Source organism: Cupressus sempervirens, chromosome 3 (assembly GCF_028749045.1).
Source record: "Cupressus sempervirens isolate cs-2001-9-10 chromosome 3, ASM2874904v1, whole genome shotgun sequence".
Lineage (NCBI taxonomy): Eukaryota > Viridiplantae > Streptophyta > Pinopsida > Cupressales > Cupressaceae > Cupressus > Cupressus sempervirens.
The window spans coordinates 1,067,381,785-1,067,401,282 of NC_143120.1; the positions used below are offsets into that span (position 1 = coordinate 1,067,381,785).

A 19,498-nucleotide genomic window follows, 5' to 3' on the forward strand; every position below is an offset into this window, starting at 1 on the left:
TAGATAGAATAGGCTACTTAGGAATGGATTACAGTGTAATTATGGAGCTTCTTCTCCCTTCTAACTCCATAGAATTTGCAAGAAGAGTCCTTCGGTTCAAAGGAAGGTTATCCTTTTCATCCTCACCACCCTCTTCTTCTTCTCCTTCTGGGATAATGTTTAGGACTGATGGGAAAGGAATCACTCTCCTAATCACCTTTTGTCTCCTCTTGACTGGAGTCTTAATATTTCTTCTCTTAATAGAAAATGGGGAGGCTTGTACCTCTTATTGAGGTGGAGACACCTCTTGTACTTTCATCTCAGCTCCTCCTTGCTCTTCCTTCATTGGTGGTACTTGAGGATTGTCTTGGGTCTATGTAGCTTCAATATTTTGTGACCCTTGTACATTTTCTTCCCCTGGCTTTAGAGGTGCTTGAGTTGCTTCCTCTTCTAGCTTGGCTTGTTGAGGAGAAGTCCTCTTCCTCTTACCTTTACCTTTTTGAGCCCTGTAATATCCAACTTGTCTATCAAGTTGGTGCATTATTTTTGGTGTCATAGGGGACTGAACTATAAATATAGGCATTATGACCTTAGCTCCTTGACCTCTTGTTGGGTGGGCTTGAGCATGGAAGACCAACACTTGAGGAATTGGATCCAACTTAAAAGGCCTTTTGATCCAATCCTTTGTCAATTTGATGGCATGCCTAGCCCTATGATTGATGTTTGAGTTTTCTTCTTTGTCAATCTCAGCATTCATGATAGGTCAATCACCAATCTTATCCCTATTGATTCTTCTTTGTCAATCTCAAACTTCATGATAGGTCAATTATCAATCTTATCCCTATTGAACAATAGATCAAGAACATCCTCTGTATCCTATTGCATAATCTTCCCAGGGATCTTTAGTTTCAAGGCACTATGTTGGCTCCTAATTTAATAGATTTAAAATTAACCAAGAAACCAAACCAATACATCTAAGGCTAGCAAATTCCTATGATGGATGCACTTGACTACTAATCTTGGGCCAACTATAAGGTTTAACTCCTTCTTAACTTCAGGCTCTACAAAACCTAGGCGGGTTAACCTTGAGGTTCTAGTATATGGTACTAGTGCTATAACATAAAATTTAAACTTACTAACAGCAAATGAAACCCTTATATCTTCTGATACTTATGCAACAACATAAGAATGAAATAGCTACAAATCATAACCTATTAACCCATAAGCTAATTGAGGGTTAATTCCTTTTAGCCCACTATAAAATTTGAAAAATTGAAATGATTTGATTAAAAAGATTTGTGCAAATGACCTTCATCTCAACCTGCATCTAATTTAGCGATCAGTGCCTTATCCATTACAACATAGGGCCATTACTAGCAGGATGACCTAACTTGATTTCCTTATAATTAAGTTTATGAATTGAAATCCCCAAAATCCATTCTTACTAGCATCCCCTCCATACACCCAGAAACCCTATCAAATCATTGAAGCATTTACTTAACTCGTTGAATTAAAAGCAAAATTAGATTTGATATAAAACTCATCCAAGTTGTCCTAAATCAAATTAAACTTATTCATTCAATTACAAAGTTAATAGCATAAGAAGAATTAGGAGACAAAATAAGAGAACACAGATAATTCATTGTAAATCCTCTTTTGTATTTATCCTTGGAAAGATTGAATACCTTAACTAGTAACACTAAATGACTCTCAAGATATGTCACATGATCTATCATCAATTTTCATTGTCCCAGAGAAAAAATACATAAAAATTAAAATAAAACTTGCACAAGAATGGATGTCTGGCCTTCACAACTAAAGCTCTACTCAACTAGATAGGAAGTAAAACCAACAACAACCAGGTCTCATAGTAAAAATTGGAACCCTGCTGGTTTCACAGAGAAAATGACCAACCCTTATAATGAATGAGAGAGAGAAAGATATAGAAGGAATGAAATCCTAGATCTACTCTATAACCACCATGTGTCCACTTGGAAAACTTGCCCCAAGAAGTTAAAAACCTCTCCGTAATCTCTCCCAACAATTGGTAAATCAAATCCTCACTCATTTTGGCTCCCAAAAGCATAAAATATCTTTAGCACTTCATGGAAAAAAAAAAACTGATTGCAAAAGTCAAAAATCTCTAAAAAGTTCCATCAAAAAGCATGCAAATTATGAAATACTAGAAGTAAAATACATCATTATGTATCAAATTTCAAACATACTAAGCCAACCAAACATATCAAGTGTATCACAACTAAATTCTATAACTATACTGATGAAATCATTTCTTGCAACTGAGCATTCCACTAAAATAAAAAAAACCCCTTGTAATAATTATCCCTTAAGACCAACAGAAAAACTAGCTCCAAAAATGAATAGCTCATCTCTTGCCGATTCCAATGGTATATTGGAGTCCATATTTTGGTTCAATCTTGCCCCTCTGGTAGCCATTTGAAAAACTAGCCCAGAGCTATAAAATGGATAATTTAAAAGAATAAAATTGAAATTTTTTAAATATTTCTATAGTCAAAACTATAAAAAATTCACCATTTAAAACAAATCTTTTAAATGTGGAGATTGAACACTCGACCAGAAATTAAAAAAGTCATTTTTAATATAAATGCATCTCCTTATACCTCCCTTGACCACTCACATGAAGCCATGTGTCAAATAGTGATAAGTCCCCTGACCACTACTAGGTCCCACAACTCCCACCACTTTTTAAGTTTTCTAAGAGGTCACCATGTCTCTACCAATGAAACCCTCCCATTTTCTAGTGGCAACATAGTGACCACCAGAAACTAGCACCTTTTCCAACAAGTCTCCTTAAGTCAAAATTTGTTTGACTTCATTTCCATTGGCCAGAATGGGCCAGAACAAGCACGAGAAACTAACCAGTTTTACTAGCTTAGCTTAGACGAGAATGAAAAAATATGAAAAACATATAGTTGATTCCAAGAGTGCTAAAATTATAGATGTCTTATGATGAGCTTGGTGTCTTTTGCATTGTCTTCAACTGATTGCTTTGGTCTTGTCTGATAATTGATATTTCAAATGCATTGTCTCCTTCCCCTTTCTTGAAGACCTTTTGTTGCTTCTTCTAACTTCCTATACGGCTACCGATGTCACTGAGGTAACCACAAAAAATGGTAACTCATCTTACCACAAGTGGTTGGAAATACAAGATGGTTGTAAGAGCCTTGTAGCTTCTACTAAACTCCCTTGGCAAACTTTCATCTTCACCTACTGCCTCCAAATTTGTTGCCTTCCAATCTTTGATGGAGAAAATGGTAGAATTTCTTTTTAAATAGAATTTTCGATCCAACTCCTGCCACACCTCTTGGAATGTTCTTATGTAAATTCTCCATGTCCTTATATGTTTCATATATTGAAGATGACTCAACAAGACTACCTTCATAACTCTTTGGTGAAAAATAACAACACAAAAATAATCTAGAAGACTGTGGTTAACAACTGAGCCAATCTAAAGCCTTTATGTCTTGTGGAAAAGGTACCACATTTCCCATTAAAGTAGTTGAGGTAGAGAGTTGAATAAAGAATAGGAAAATGTGATCCTTCTCCTAAAGAAAAGCCAACAATTCCAAGCAATCAATATTAGTTTCAATTGAGATCTGAGTCCTGGTAGGAATATCCTTCGAAAAACTTGAGCTAGACATCTTCAATAATTCCTCAATAGCCACTACCCAAAAGGGCTCATTAGGGACATGGCTCTTTTTAATCCCTGATAAAAGAAGTCTTTTTCCAATTTCCATCACTTGATGAGAGACCTACTGCAAAGATAATTCAAGTGCATTAATTGAATCTTCAAAGAATCTTGAGAGGGAATAGTCCCATGCAATGGTTGCTGCTAGAATAGTAGAGTTCTCAAACTCATCCAATTCAATCTGTGGAACACAAAAGTAGAAGGAACCAGATTCCAACCATTCAATTGGTGGCTCTATATTGGAATTGAAGAAAATGGATCCATATACTCTTATAAGAGGAGAATCCATTGAAAGAAACTTCCTTAATTTTCTCTAAATCTATTATTAAGTGATTTACTTTTCACCTTATCCACCTAGCAAAAATAGTTGGGCCCAAAATGGGTTCAACTAAAAAAATTTTGCATTTCAAAAAATTGACTTCTTAAAATGGTCTAATGAACATCCAATACTAATCAATTCTAAACTTAGTCACTGAACCATCATTTTTTAACTCAATTTACAACTTTCTGCCAACTACCAATGTCTTGCCAATTGGTCCTTTGACTAGCTTTAAAAATTGAGAAAAACACCTAACCAAGATCTAAAATCAACAATATTGATTCTTCTTTCTACATACTCTTACTTTGTTAAATCTTGTCTCATGATGAATTCTCAGTCAAAAGATATTGACTATTAAAATTTTCTTTTCAAAATTGCCTGCAAGAAAACATGTAAAAAAACCATAAACAATGCTCAAATTTGGCCTTAAAAAAGGGCAAAGTGACACTTGGGGGCATGAAAACCAGGGAATTAGTTCACTCTCATGAGGATAGTATAAATCTATGATTAGGGCTCATGATGCATAATAAATCACACTTGGTGAGTAGTCAAAGTGGGCTACACTGTTTCGCAGAAATGGAAACACTAGCAAAAAAGTGGTTTTTACAAATGGAATGGACCTAGAAAAGTGTGCAGATGAATTCATCAAAACTTGCGAACTGGAACACTTAAAGAATTTTTAGAGAAAATTATAATAGTACATTTCATTTGATCTCACCTATCATAGATTTCAATTCATGACATCATGAACAGGGGTATCAACTAATCTACATTTCTTGACACCAGTAAAACTTTGCAAATTGCTTTTGGAATCACATTTGAAAACTTATAAAATGGATACATCATAAGCTCAAAATTGAAACATAGCAAGTCTCTGACCTCTAGAATACAAGGAATTTTTTTATTTTGGTCAACTAGGTCAAAGTTATAATAAGTCAAATAGGGCCTCCTAGAATTCAAAATAATTCAATTCAACATGACATCAATAGATGACCAACTTTGAGGGATTCAAAACCTTGTCAAAACATGTCAAAATGACTCAAAATCTAAAATATAGGTACTCTTGTATGAATACTAAACACTCCCAAAGTGGTGAGTCATGAAACATTAATGGGTACAAGATATTTAGTTGCAAAGAAGGCCTCCTGACATTGTTTAACACTTGGGCAAAAAATGCAGGTTTGGACATTGCTCAAAATAGAACTTCACCAAATGATTCAAAATGGAAATTTATCATCATGGGATGAGTGGATATACTAAATTCAAGGTTTTAGAAACATAAAACACCTCTTAGGCCTCGAATGGATAGTCGGGTACATTTGCATTACAAAGCACTTATAGGACTTGATATTTTGAATGGTACTTAAAATCAAGGCTTCAATTTTGAGTCCCAACACACTGCTTGCTAGATAGAGAGTCATCCTAAAATAATCCCTTATATAGATATCATATTCATCTATTGCATTCATCCAGTGATCCTCAATTTCATCTTCATGCTAAAAAGTCCTTCCAACCAAATATTTTACCCTTCCAATGTTATCAAAATAAGGGCGAGGAGAGTTATATTCCTCCAAGGGATACTGATCCCATTTAGGTTCAAAAGATGGAATATCTTGTCTCTGGACCACAATAAATGGTCCTATAGTAATAGACCATACCCATGCTATTTTATGCTACTTCCTAACTTTGTCATATGCAGACAAGAGTTGTCAAGCAATCTCCAGTAGAATGAGTTTATCGCTGGGATACCTAGGGAGCTTCTTGGGATTGATAGTGGTACCAACTACCCTTAAATAGATGAATGTTCAAAATTGGATGTAGTAGGCTCCACCCTCTAAAATCTTAGCCACAACCTCCTCTTACATCCTCTTCACATAATCCCCCTCAATGAACCAAATTATTGCAAATATAAATGCATCATTCACTATCTTGTATTCCTTGCTATGCTCTAGAAGCTTTTTCTTCACCAATTAAGGATATACTATATAGGGCCATGCATTTGCATCTTGCATGCTACCCTTTTTGTAGAGCCCTAGATAATTTGTCACCCTTGCAGCTAACAAGTACACCAAATATGATGTCATGCAAAACTTACAGTTATACTTAACCACCACAAGCTATTCGCCCAAGTTCTCACTAAGAATCAAAGCCCAATCAATTAGCATCTTCACTATCTCAATAGTCTAAATAAAGTACACCATCCAAATATTTAGGTGCCTTGATGCTAGCAACCCCATGACTCTACTCAAAAGTATTATAGAATATCCTATATCTTCTTTCATGTAGCATCTCATCATGTTGACTTTGCCTGTTTTATGCCCTAGAGGAGTCTTCTCAATAAGGTACGAGGATTGGATGATTTGGAAAGCTTCCTCTACATGCTCCTTGTACCATCTTTTAGCTTGGTGATAAGTTAATTTGATAAATTGATCTGCCTTCGGAAGATAGAACACTTTTCTATGTTCTTGTGTTGGAGATCCAGGATGATCTCTCCAGTTATACTCTTTACAACCCTTTCTTCAAAGACAATTCTCAGTGAGTTTCATAATCAACTTAGAAGATTGCACTGATACTAGATGGGATGTTGCATTAAAAAGTCCTGATCAGATCAAAGTGGATATCATTGGGGATCTTTTGGTGGCTTTATTGTACAGTGCCAGGAATGTGCTCAAATCTATGTGATCAAGTTCAGTGTCCCAGATCTTTGAATAATCATCTTGAAAATATGATTTGGCCAGAACACCTTTAAACTTGAACACCACAATTTTTGGGACCATCTTTATAGTAAGGGAGGAAAATGAAGAAGCCATTGAATCTACACAAAACTAATGTCTATTAGTTTGGAGTTGAAGAAAAATCAATTAAATCAAACCCTAAAAATGACATGAAAAAAAATAGAAAAAACCTATTGATGAAAACACCTAGAAACCTAATTTTTCCCCTTAAATGCAAAAAAGGGTGCACCTCGTGCACCTCAAAGGTGTGCTAGTTGCATCTTCTTTATTGTTAAGCTTTAATATATGGTGTTCATAGTAGCACACCTCATAGGGTGCACTTGATGCGCACCCTATTATACACTTAGCGCAAAAAATAAGTGTGTAGTTGTGCACCTAAATATGTGTGTAGCTATGCACCTTTTTTTAAGGTGAGTTCCTCTATTTTTAAATTTTTTTAGCAATTGCACACTTAAATAGGTGCACAACTCCACTCCCCTTTTTTGGTGTTTAATGTTTGTGCTTTGTGTGAATGTAGGAGGAGGAGATACATCGAGTACACCTATTGAGATGCACTGGTGCAGGTCACTGAGCACAGAAGAAGAAATTGAAATGAAGGGTTGAGGGGGTCCCCAAGTTTTATAGACCTGGGACCTAGTGCACCCCTTGGTGTTGTGTAGCTGCACTACTACACATTACCAAGGGGTGAAGCCTTCTCTTTTGTGTGCTTTCCTTTGAAATTTATCACACTAGCGCACCTGGGGAGGTGCATTGGTGTGTCATTCTTCTTTGCAAAATGACTTATGCTCTCTGGTGATGTTTTTCAGAATCTAGGTTTTCAAATTGGGACCCAAATTTGACCAAAAACACTAGATAAAACCCTAAAAACATTCAAACCCTAGACTAGGAATCCAAAAAGCTAAAAAATAAAGTAGGGGGTCCCCTTTCTCCTAGAAATGGAGCATGCATTTGTGAGACCACAACAATTATCATGGATGAGTGTCTTTGCATATGCAATGTGTTTCTATAATGCATCCATGTTTAGAAGAATCATGCCTTGAATTTCTCCAAGTGTGGCTCAAATTTTGGCTTCTTCCTTTAAAAGCTCTACTTGAGGATTTGTCAGATAATTGATCTTTGAATAATGTACAAAACTATGACTTGGGTCAAGTGTAGTTTATCCTTGATCTCCTTTGTGAAGATAGATGTATCACTTAGTTTGAAAAATAGTGAAATAACATTACGAACAAATATTTCCAGAGAATTGAGAATAGTAGATAACTTTACTTGATTTAAGGAAATTCTCTATGCAACTTTTTCTAGCACTCTATTTTCAAAATTTCTTTCAGCTCTTTGTAGCAGTTTATCCTATTCATTCAAGTCTTCATTATATTTGTGGCCATTTTTTGCTAATTGGTTCAAAATGGGTTATCTTCCATCAACCTAAATACTCAAAGCATTAATAAATATGCTCATTTTGTCTTCAAGAACTAGATTTTCTTTCTTCTTTTCATCTCTAAGATTTTTCTACATAGCTCTCTTCTTCAGTAGTTCACCCATGGTATCCATTTCATCAATAGTGAGGGTAGAGACATCCCAATTTGGAATAACTATATCCTCATCTAGATCAATTGCTTTTGCTTCTTATTTACCCTTCTTCCTTTATAATGGTAGAAAGATTTTTTTTACCCTTCTCTAAGACTTCAATACTTGGTTGAGACTAGTTCTCAACTATCATTATACTAGCTGTGGATATACTTGGAATAGAAACAATTGCATTTGATTTCTTCCTTTTTTTAAATTTCCTCTTTATTGATCATTATTAATGATTTTTACTTCATACTCACTCAGTGAGAAGTTGTTCTCCACTTAGTTTAGTCTTCAATTCTTGGGAGACATCTACAGCTTGATAGAGTCACCATCACTTGGTAGGAACTGCCAACTCTGAGTCTACAACCAAAAATAATATGCAATCTAACCTTGCTTGGTAAGGTCTCTTGCTTCTCATCATGCTCGGTGATCCCTATACATCTTGAATATTGATATGGATCTTTCTTCTTGCTAGCTGGAATTGATGTTAGATGACTTTTTCAGAAGCATAGTTCCAGTGATCTCCATAAGGAACTAAATTGAAATGATTCAGCCACCTAACTCATTGACTTGGGTGTCGTTCACTTCATGCTCTTGGTTTGCATTCTTTGGAGATTTTGGTACTCATTGCTGCCTCATGTTTTTTCTAATATTTTTAGCTTTGTCTTTCATTTTATCTTTAATTATTTCTGTGTTCATACAGTTCTTGGTAAGATGTCCAAGTTCCATACAAATAAAACATCTTTTTGCAGTATCTCTTTTCCTCATGTGATATTTCACACAGTTTTCTCCAATGTGCCCAAATTCACCATAGTAGTGACATCTACACCATATATTATAATCCCATCCAATTATTTCTTTCAAAAAAATTTCTATTGGGTTCCACTTCTTGGTTTTACATTTTGGAGATTTGTGTCCTTGTTTCTTGCAATTGTGACATTTGTTAGGATAAACCACGGACAGAAATAAAAAACTACATGCAAATATAACCAATAATAGAAAATAATAGATCACACAGAAATGAACACAAGGCACCAAGATTTAACTTGGTTCACCCAATCCCTGGGCTACGTCCACCAAAAATAGCAAGTCCAATCTTATTACAATCCAATGATTACAACCTGATTACAATTCGTAATCCCTTACAGCTCAATACCGCCGCAAGAACCAATTTTGCATCACAACATAATGAAAACTACCCAACCCTAAACCCTTTTATACAAGTATTAAACCTCTTTAGGGTTATAACATGTCAGCCATATGTTGGCCATAATATGTCAGCTACCATGTCGACCATGGCCCAAACTATTTATGAAGTATGTACAGTACTTTCTTAATCAGTCACCATAATCTAACAATCTCCCACTTGGGGACTAATCAGGCTCCAGACTAAACAACAATCTCCCACTTGGAGACTGATCCTGTACCAATACCACTACCACATGGGACTTCCACTAGATCAAACCACCCTGGACTCTGTTGTTCTTTTATTCATGTTCAGTCTAAAAGAACAACTGAAGCTTAAGAGGAGTTCAGCTTCTCCCATGTTATAACCTTTGTCAACATATTTGCTAGATTTTCATTGGTATGTATCTTCTCTATCTTTAACTGTCCATCTTCCAAAACTAACTGAATGAAATAGTACCGCAACTGTATGTGTTTAGTCTTAGAATGCAGAGCTGAATTCTTTGCAAGATGAATGGCACTCTGACTATCGGCGAACAAATAATTATCCTTCTGAGAATGCCCCAATTCTTCCAAGAAGAATTGAAGCCATATCATCTCCTTGGCTACCTTTGTAGCAGCAACATACTCTATCTCTGTAGTGGATAGAGAATTAATCTTCTATAACCTAGAAACCTAGCTCACAGCTGCCCCACCAATAGTAAAGACATAACCTGTAGTACTTCACCTGGTATCAATATCCCCAGCCAAATCTAAGTCAACATAGCCTTGTAAATTAGTAGTAGAGCCCCCAAAGTGTAAACACTTATTGGATGTTCCTCTCAAATATTTGAGAATCCACTTGAGAGCATTCCAATGCTCAAATCTTGGATGACTAATATACTTGCTAACGACTCCCTCTGCATGTGCAATATCTGGCCTAGTCCATACCATAGCATACATCAAGCTTCCTATAGCAGAAGCATAGGGTACCTTGGACATCTTATCCTCCTCTTCCTGTGTCTTGGGACACATCTCCTTAGTCAATTTCAAATGACTAGGTAAAGGTGTGCTAACAGCTTTAACATTCTCCATAGAGAAACATTGCAACACCTTCTCAACATAATCAGCTTGAGATAGCATCAATGTTCTATTCTTCCTATCTCTGCAAATCTTCATACCAAGGATTTGTTTTGCTGCCCCAAATCCTTCATAGAAAATGCATGTGCTAAGTGGCATTTTAGCCCCTTAATATGATCCATGTTAGACCCAGCTACAAGCATATCATCAACATATAAACATAAAATAATGTAGCTATCATCATCCAACCTCTTAAAATAAACACAGTAATCTGAATGACACCTGTTATATCCATGCTCATGCATAAAACTGTCAAATTTCAGATACCATTGTCGAGGTGCTTGTTTCAAGCCATATAAACTTTTCTTCAGTTTGCACACTAAGTTCTCCTTACCTTTGACCTCAAAACCCTGTGGCTGAGCCATATATATGTCTTCATCCAAATCACCATGAAGAAAGGTTGTTTTAACATCTAGCTGCTCTAAATGCAAATCTTCAATAGCCACAAGACTTAAAACAGTACGAATAGAAGTCATTTTAACAACAGGAGAAAATATCTCATCAAAATCAATTATGTTTTTCTATGCAAATCCTTTTACAACTAACCTAGCCTTAAATCTTTTCTTACCTCCTTCCTCTTCTGTCAACCTGTAAACCCACTTATTTTGTAAAGCCTTTTTACCTACAGGCAACTTGCATAAATCACATGTCTTATTTTTCAGCAAAGAGTCCATTTCATCTTTCATTGCAGACTCCCACTGAATCTTAGTATCCACCTGCATAGCTTCATCATAACTTTCAGGTTCACCAGCATCAGTAAGTAAAATAGAATACAAAGAGGGAGAAAACCTTTGTGGAGGTTTAATTTTCCTCGTTGACCATCTAACATTCACTGGTGTGTGTGGTATTTGTTGTTGCAGTTGTTGCACATCATGAGGAATGGCTGGAACATCAGCTTTTGGAGTATCATCCAGCACTACATAATCATCTTCTTTCTTCTCATGTTGCTGCAATAGATCTTTGTACAACACTTTCTCATGGAATATGAAATCCCAATTTCTAACAATTTTAAGATTTTCAAAATTGAAAAGCTTATAACCAAATTCATTAATGCCATATCCAACAAAGACACATTTCTTTGATTTAGCTTCTAGCTTGGTTCTATTTTCAGAGTCTATATGAGAAAAAGCTTCACAACCGAAGGTCTTGAGAAAAGAATAACTCACCTTCTTACCAGTCCATGCTTCCTTTGGAATACCATAGCCCAAAGGAGTAGAGGGACCTCTATTAATCAAATATATTGCAGTATTGATAGCCTTCACCCACATGTGTAAGTGCAACCCAGCATGCAACCTCATGCTCCTTGCGCGCTCCATTATAATCCTGTTCATGCGTTCAGCCACTCCATTTTCCTATGGAGTCCTTGGAATAGTTTTTTGTCTATGAATACCATTAATGGAGCAATAATCTTCAAATTCATGACTGCAATACTCACCACCATTATCATATCTGAGACATTTTGATTTCTTACCAGTCTCATTTTCAACCAAGCATTTCCATTTCTTAAAAGTTTGAAATACATCAAATTTCTGTCTAAGGAAATAAACACATACTTTTCTAGTTGTGTCATCAATAAATGTAACATAATAATGAGAGCCACCAAGGGAAGATACCTGAGCTGGTCCCCATACATCTGTATGCACAAGCTCTAATTTCTCCTTTTTGTTTTCCTTCCCAGTCTTTACAAAACTCACTCTCTTTTGTTTTCCATACACACAACTTTCATAGAAATCTATATTAACACATTTCAGACCTGGTAAAACTTTCTTTGAATGAAGTACTTTCATACCTTTCTCACTCATGTGCCCAAGTCTATTGTGCCACAGCGTTGTATCAGAATCTACAACAGCTATTTGTTCTCCCTGCTCAACTATAGCAATTGTTCCTGAACATTCATTTTTCTTTGAAACAATCAAAGTAGTAGGAACAATATGACTTGTACAAATTTGACAAAGTAGTAGGAACACCTCATGTAGTAGCCAATGATTCCCATTCTGCAACATAATCTTAATTTTTCCCTTTCCAACAATCTGACAGGGTTCATTATCTCCCAAATAAACAAGCCCAAAATCCCCTTGGACATAATCAATGAAATAACCTCTATGAGGTGTAGCATGAAATGAAGCACCAAAATCCAAAACCCATGAATCATCAACACTCTCTAAAGACAAAAGCAAAGCATCCTCTTTGGATTTGTTACTTACCACATTTGCCTCCTTGTCTCCATTTGATTTATCTCCTTCATTTTTCTTTCGATTCCAGCAATCTTTCTTTTTGTGCCCTTGTTTCCCACATTACTAGCAATCATTTGGCCCTCTCAATTGAGACCTCCTCCCCTTTGACTTTCCTCTTGATTTCCCATGATTTCCAAAGTTACTTCCTCTTTCAGTCATTCTGCCCCTGCTTTGTGCATTCAAAGCACTTCCTAATGTAGATCCACCTAAGGATTTCTTACAAGTTTCCTCACTCAAAACAACACCAATCACATCATCATATTTTAGGGTACTAGATCCAGGAACAGAATTACTCATCGCCATTACCAAGCCATTCCATCTTTCAAGCAAAGAACACAAAATCAAGATAGCCCTAATTTCTTCATCAAAATTGATACCCACAGAAGATAACTGACTAGTAATAGTATTAAACTCATTTAAATGATCTACAACAGATCCACCTTCTACCATTTTCATATTAAATAAATGCTTCATGAGAAATACCTTGTTTGATGTGGAGGGCTTTTCATACAGTGTCGCTAGGGTTTTCATCAAATCTTTTGTCATCTTTTCTTTTGTAATATTAAATGCCACCAATGATGCCAAGCATAACCGAATGCTTCTGAGTGCCTTTCTATCGAAAAGATCCCATTCAGCCTCTGACATAGTTCCCTGATTCTTGGCTTTGCCTTCCAATGACTTCCATAAATCCTTCTGATATAGATAGTCTTCCATTTGCATCTTCCATAACTGGAAGTTCTGCCCATTAAACTTGTCAACCCTTAGCTTTCCCTCATCTTCCATCGCTCCCACTCAACCATGAGACTTTCCTGCAGAGGATAACTGAAAGATAACCTTGCTCTGATACCACTTGTTAGGATAAACCACAAACAGAAATAAAAAACTACATGCAAATATAACCAATAAAAAAAAAAAATAGATCACACAGAAATGAACACAAGGCACCAAAATTTAACATGGTTCACCCAATCCCTAGGCTATGTCCACCAAAAAGAGCAAGTCTAATCTTATTACAATCTAGTGATTACAACCTGATTACAATCTGTAATCCCTTACAGCTCAATACCACCGCAAGAACCAATTTCGCATCACAACATAATGAAAAATACCCAACCCTAAACCCTTTTATACAAGTATTAAACCGCTTTAGGGTTATAACATGTCAGCCATATGTTGGCCATAATATGTCGGCTACCATGTATGTACAGTACTTTCCTGATCAGTCACCATAATCTAACAACATTTACCTTCAAACTTGGGTTTCTCTATGCATTCACTTTATCTATAACCATGCTTATTATAACTGTAACACTTTCCATTGAATTTTACTTTTCCATTACTCCATCATTTATTTGATGTGTGACCTATCTTACCAAAATGATTGCAAGTAGGTCTTTTATTCTTTTGAGCTCCTTTCTAAGATGATTCACCTTATTTTGTGTATCCTATTCCATCTTTTCCTTTGTGTCTATACTAACTTTTCTCATTCAATTGATTCGTTCTTTCCTAAGATTTCATCATTCTTTCATAGGTTTTCTTTTCAATGCTAAGATCATTCTGTAGTTTTTCATTCTCTCATCTTAGATTCATAAGCTCTTCATTTACATTAGTAAGTTGAAGTTTTCTTGTTGAAAGGATAGTTACTAAATTTCATTTTTGTTTTCTTCTACCTCTTCTTTGGCTTTTTCTTTTTCTTCCATGACTTCACATAATCTGACTCATTGGATTTCTTGTTCTTGTTTCATCTTTTTGATTTCTTCTTGAAGATTGGAATTATTTTCTAATAGGTCTTTGATTACTTTATTAGCTTCATTTGAATTTCATTCTGGACATATATCTTCAATTCTTTCTTTAGTGTAAATATTATCATTCACTTGAACTACAAGATCTTTCCTTCTTTTCAATGATTGAGAGAGTTGCTCCTTTTCTTTCTTCAATTTCCCAATGGCCAATCCTGGATCCAATTTTTCATTGTCTTTAGCCATATCTAGCATATATACCTCCATTGCCTCCAATCTTATCTCAAACTACTAAACCTATGATGTGATAACCAATGCTTTGATACCAATTGTTGGAAATACAAGGTAGGCAAGGTTATTGAGAGGGAAGGGGTGAATCGGGAACCAATAAAACTTTATCTTACTTCACCTATTAATACTTCATATAATATTTTGATCTAATTGCATGCATGAAAGAATGAAATTAAATAAACATTCATAACACTTTGACACAAGATATGGTGACCCAAAAACCTTCCAAATAGAAAGTAAAAATAAGGATAATACCCACAAGCTCTAGTACTATAGTATAAATTTAACCTATTAAGGCTTACAATTGACCACTTCTAGTGACCTACGCTATTAGGAGCAATAAGGATTGTGAGGTCCACCTTGTTAAATGATTTACAAACATATAATGAAGTATGCACTTAGTTAAGATATTTAGCAAAAGACTATTAAGTCTATCCTATTAAAGGATTTGACTAATGTACCTATTAGGATGAACTTGTGGCTTATCTCTAATCTATAACTCTAATTTTCTATTTGAGATTCCTTGTATTACAATGCTCACATAATTGTAATAGATAAATCTCTGTTATCCCTTATACTACATGTAGCCTTCGTCAATTCACACTCCTGCTCATCATATTCTTTTTCACATTCATATTTGGATATGATATAAAGTATTACATATATACCAATCCAAATCACAACTTACTAGAGTTAGCTAAAATACCAATTTCATCATAATCCACAAAGTTAGGCCAACTATTGTAACTTAGGTTCTAAAGACAAACTCGGTGATGTTTTGATACATGGAAAACAATGTCAATGCTTGGCAATCTTTGGCACTCGGTTGAACTTGAAGCTTAGTCCATACTAATCACGTCCAAGTAGCTCAAATTTGGTCAGCACTATGTGACTTAATGAACACTAAGAAAATTGGTAGCTACTAAATCACTCTATTGACACTGCATGACTCGGTCAACACTAGATTCACATTGTTAACACGGCAAGCTTGGTAGACACTATAGAACTTGTTTAACACTATAGAGCTTGGTTAACACTATGATCTTCTTCACTTCCACTAAATAGCTTTGTAGCCTCTGCTATGCTTTGTTTGCACTAAACTTTGTCTCTAAAGCTCACTAAGCACTATGTAGCTTGGAAAACACTGCAAACTAATTTAGGTGCTTGGTAGACACTACATTCTAACTACTTGTCTTGCGAATAGTTGAATCACTTGGTTAACACTGCAAACTAAATAATAAGCTTGGTAGCAACTATAGAGCTTGGTAGAAATGTAACCAATTGACTAAGTTTTGATTCACTGATAGACAAATTGACCTTAATGTCAACAATGGTGATAACTAGAGATCCATTTGTAACCCCTCAATAAGATGATGATGTTATCTCATCTATTCTCACAAATGAATATGGATTCAATTCTCAGTTGTGTTCACAATAGGAGTGTAGCTTGGAAACTATTTTCTCACCTCCAAATGCACCTCAATATTCATCATCCTCCCAATTCCTTCATTTATTAATACCACATAAGATGCATTCACCTCCAATTTCTAAAATATCAGCCATGATGGAAAAAGTAATTAGGATTGAGGTTAGCCCAAGAAAAGAACTAAATAATAGTAGTGCTTTGTCCCCTTCACATAACAAAAGTATACTAAAGTTGATGCAAGAGAATCAACAAGAATTTTCCTAGGATTATATAGACATGAAGGGCTTGGATCCTAAGTTGTGTACTCATAGGATTTATATTAGCCCATAATATAAGCCTATGAGACAACCTCAAAGAAGGGTTAATTCTATCTTAAGAGACATATTCAAGACTGAATTGCAAAAATTATTAAATGTTGGTTTTATTTGCCCAATCTCTGATAGTCAATGGGTTTTCCCTTTGTCATAGTGCCAAAGAAAGGAAAGAAATGGAGAGTTTGTATAGATTATAGAGAACTAAATCTAGCCACCAAAAAAGACCATTTTCCATTGGCATTTATAGATCAAGTCCTTGATAATTTAGTTGGCAAAAAGTATTTATCTTTCCTAGATGGTTTTAGTGGTTATAATCAGATCCAAATAGCTCCAGAAGATAAGGAGAAAACTACTTTCACATTTCCATGGGGAACCTTTGGATACTCATTCTTACCTTTGGCTTATGTAATGCACTAGCTACATTCCAAAGAGTTTTTATCTGTATTTTTTCTGACATATCTAATGAATGCATGGAAATATGCATGAATGATTTCACTACCTATAGGACCACTTTTGAAGAAGCAAAAATAAATTTGGAGAAGGTCCTCAAATGATTCCAGGACAATAATATTTCTCTAAATAGTGAAAAATGTTTCATGATGATGGAGGAAGGTGTTGTATTGGGTCATTTCATTTCATCACAAGACATTCAAGTAGATCTAGCAAAAATTGAGGTAATCAACACTTTGCCTATTTGTGAGAAGCAAAAGGATGTGAGAAGCTTTCTTGGACATGCTGGTTATTATAGAAAATTTATCAAGGATTTCAATTAAATTGCCACACCTCTCTACAACTTATTGAAAAAGGACTATGAGTTCTCTTGGGACTCTAATTGTAACAAGTGTTTCTTGCATCTTGAGGAGGTTCTTACAATAGTACTAGTATTGAGAGGTCCCAATTGTGGATTTTCATTTCATATTCACACATATGCTTCTAACTATGCCATAGGAGTAGTGTTAGGTCAAAAAGGAGTGTTAGAACATGCCATTTATTTCACAAGTAAAAATTTATAGGGAGCAGAATTAAATTATACTGTGACAGAAAAGGAATTGCTTGCAGTTATTCATGAACTGAATAAGTTCAAGCATTATATTACTAGTTATGAGATATTTTTCCATATTGACCATTTAGCTATTAAATACTTGATGAATAAACCTACCATATCAGGAAAACTATCTAGATGGTTGTTTGTTATGTAAGAATTTGATATCACCATTGTGACAAACCTGGAAAAGCCAATGTAGTAGTTGACTTCTCATCTCATTTACATGTTCCTGAGGATACTATAGTCATTGATGACAACTTCCATATGAGCATATTTTTCTACTATTAGCACAAAGTCCATGGTATGTTGACATTACAAATTATCTAACCACACAGAGGACACCAACTCACTTTTCTCCCAAGCAAAGAAAATTGTTAGCAAAGAAAAGTTATAGTTTTTCTTGGATTATTGGATTTATGTTCTACACTGGTCTTAATCAAGTGATGTGTAGATGTGTAAGAGAAGATGAAACATATGATATCCTTTGGGCATGTCATGATTGTATGCACCCTAAAATGGTTGCCTAGACTATGGGCCCCCATTCTTCAATTTATTAATTTCCTAAATCAATTCATCAGTTTCCCAAATCAATGCATCACAATATTTTATTGAATCAATTCAAATCATTTTCCTTGATCAAACTAAAATTAATTTAATTATTTCAATATTTTTGAAGGTTTGATCATCTTATTCTAAGTCTTATTTAATTAAAAGAAAACTTATCTTTTAATTAAATAAAATAGCTCCTATTCAATTAAAAGAACTTGCTCCCTTTTAATTAAATAAAATCGCCACTTAAATCTCTCCTTACGATGAAAAAAAGGAAATAAATTAAATAAAAATAAAAAAATAAATCCTTTTTTTCTCTACACTAAAATGCACATATTTCTAAGTGGGATTCCTTAATTTCCTCTTTCCACTTTCTTGTAAAACACTCCTCTTTTCTCATAGGTGGAATTTTGTCTCACATGGATCAAGCTTTATTATCCCATATTGGTTGTGAGAAGCCTCCCACTTTCATAATTGACTATATAAGGAGCCCTCTCCTTCTCATTTCATAAGAAGAATAGATGTTAGTTGTTATAGTATTGTTATGCTACAGATTTGGAGAGCAATTTTGACTAAGGAATTTGGTCGTGAGGGTTTGAGCCTTAGGGTTTGGACATTGAAGCTTCATTACAACTTCTCTCATCTTGTCTTATTCTCTCATGCATCCATGGATTCCATCATCATGCTTCATCCTTGTATTTTCATATCATCTTAGAGTCATATTTGCTTCATAGATTAATCTTACATTATTTTTTATAAGAAAAACAGGTTTTGAAGGGAGTCTGAAACCCTTTACAAATCATGAAATTTTCAAAGAAGCTCAAATCAAATAGAAATATATTCCAAAGGTGAAAAAATTCACCCAACACGACATAGTGACCAAGGTGGCATCATAGATAACACAATTATCAGCCACACAAACAAGTTTTGAACAGGCACCTGAAACCCCTAACATTATTCATGAATTGAATAAGTTTAGGTATTATATTACTAGTTATTAGATATTTTTCCATATTGACCACTCATCTATTAAATACTTGATGAGTAAACTTGCCATATTAGGCAAACTATCTAGATGGTTGTTTGTTATGCAAGAATTTGATATCACCATTGTGGATAAACCTGGAAAAGCCAATGTAGTAGTTGACTTCCCATCTCATTTACATGTTCCTAAGGATACTACAGTCATTGATAACAACTTTCCATATGAGCATCTTTTTCTACTATCAGCATAGAATCCATGGTATGTTGACATTGCAAATTATCT

At 35.0% G+C, this 19,498-nt stretch overlaps 1 pseudogene; it reads left to right on the forward strand.

Moving 5' to 3' along the window:
* Positions 1 to 246: 246 nt before the first annotated feature.
* The window catches only part of LOC149570425 (beta-galactosidase-like), a 42,276-nt pseudogene continuing 23,024 nt past the window's right edge, over positions 247 to 19,498 (forward strand).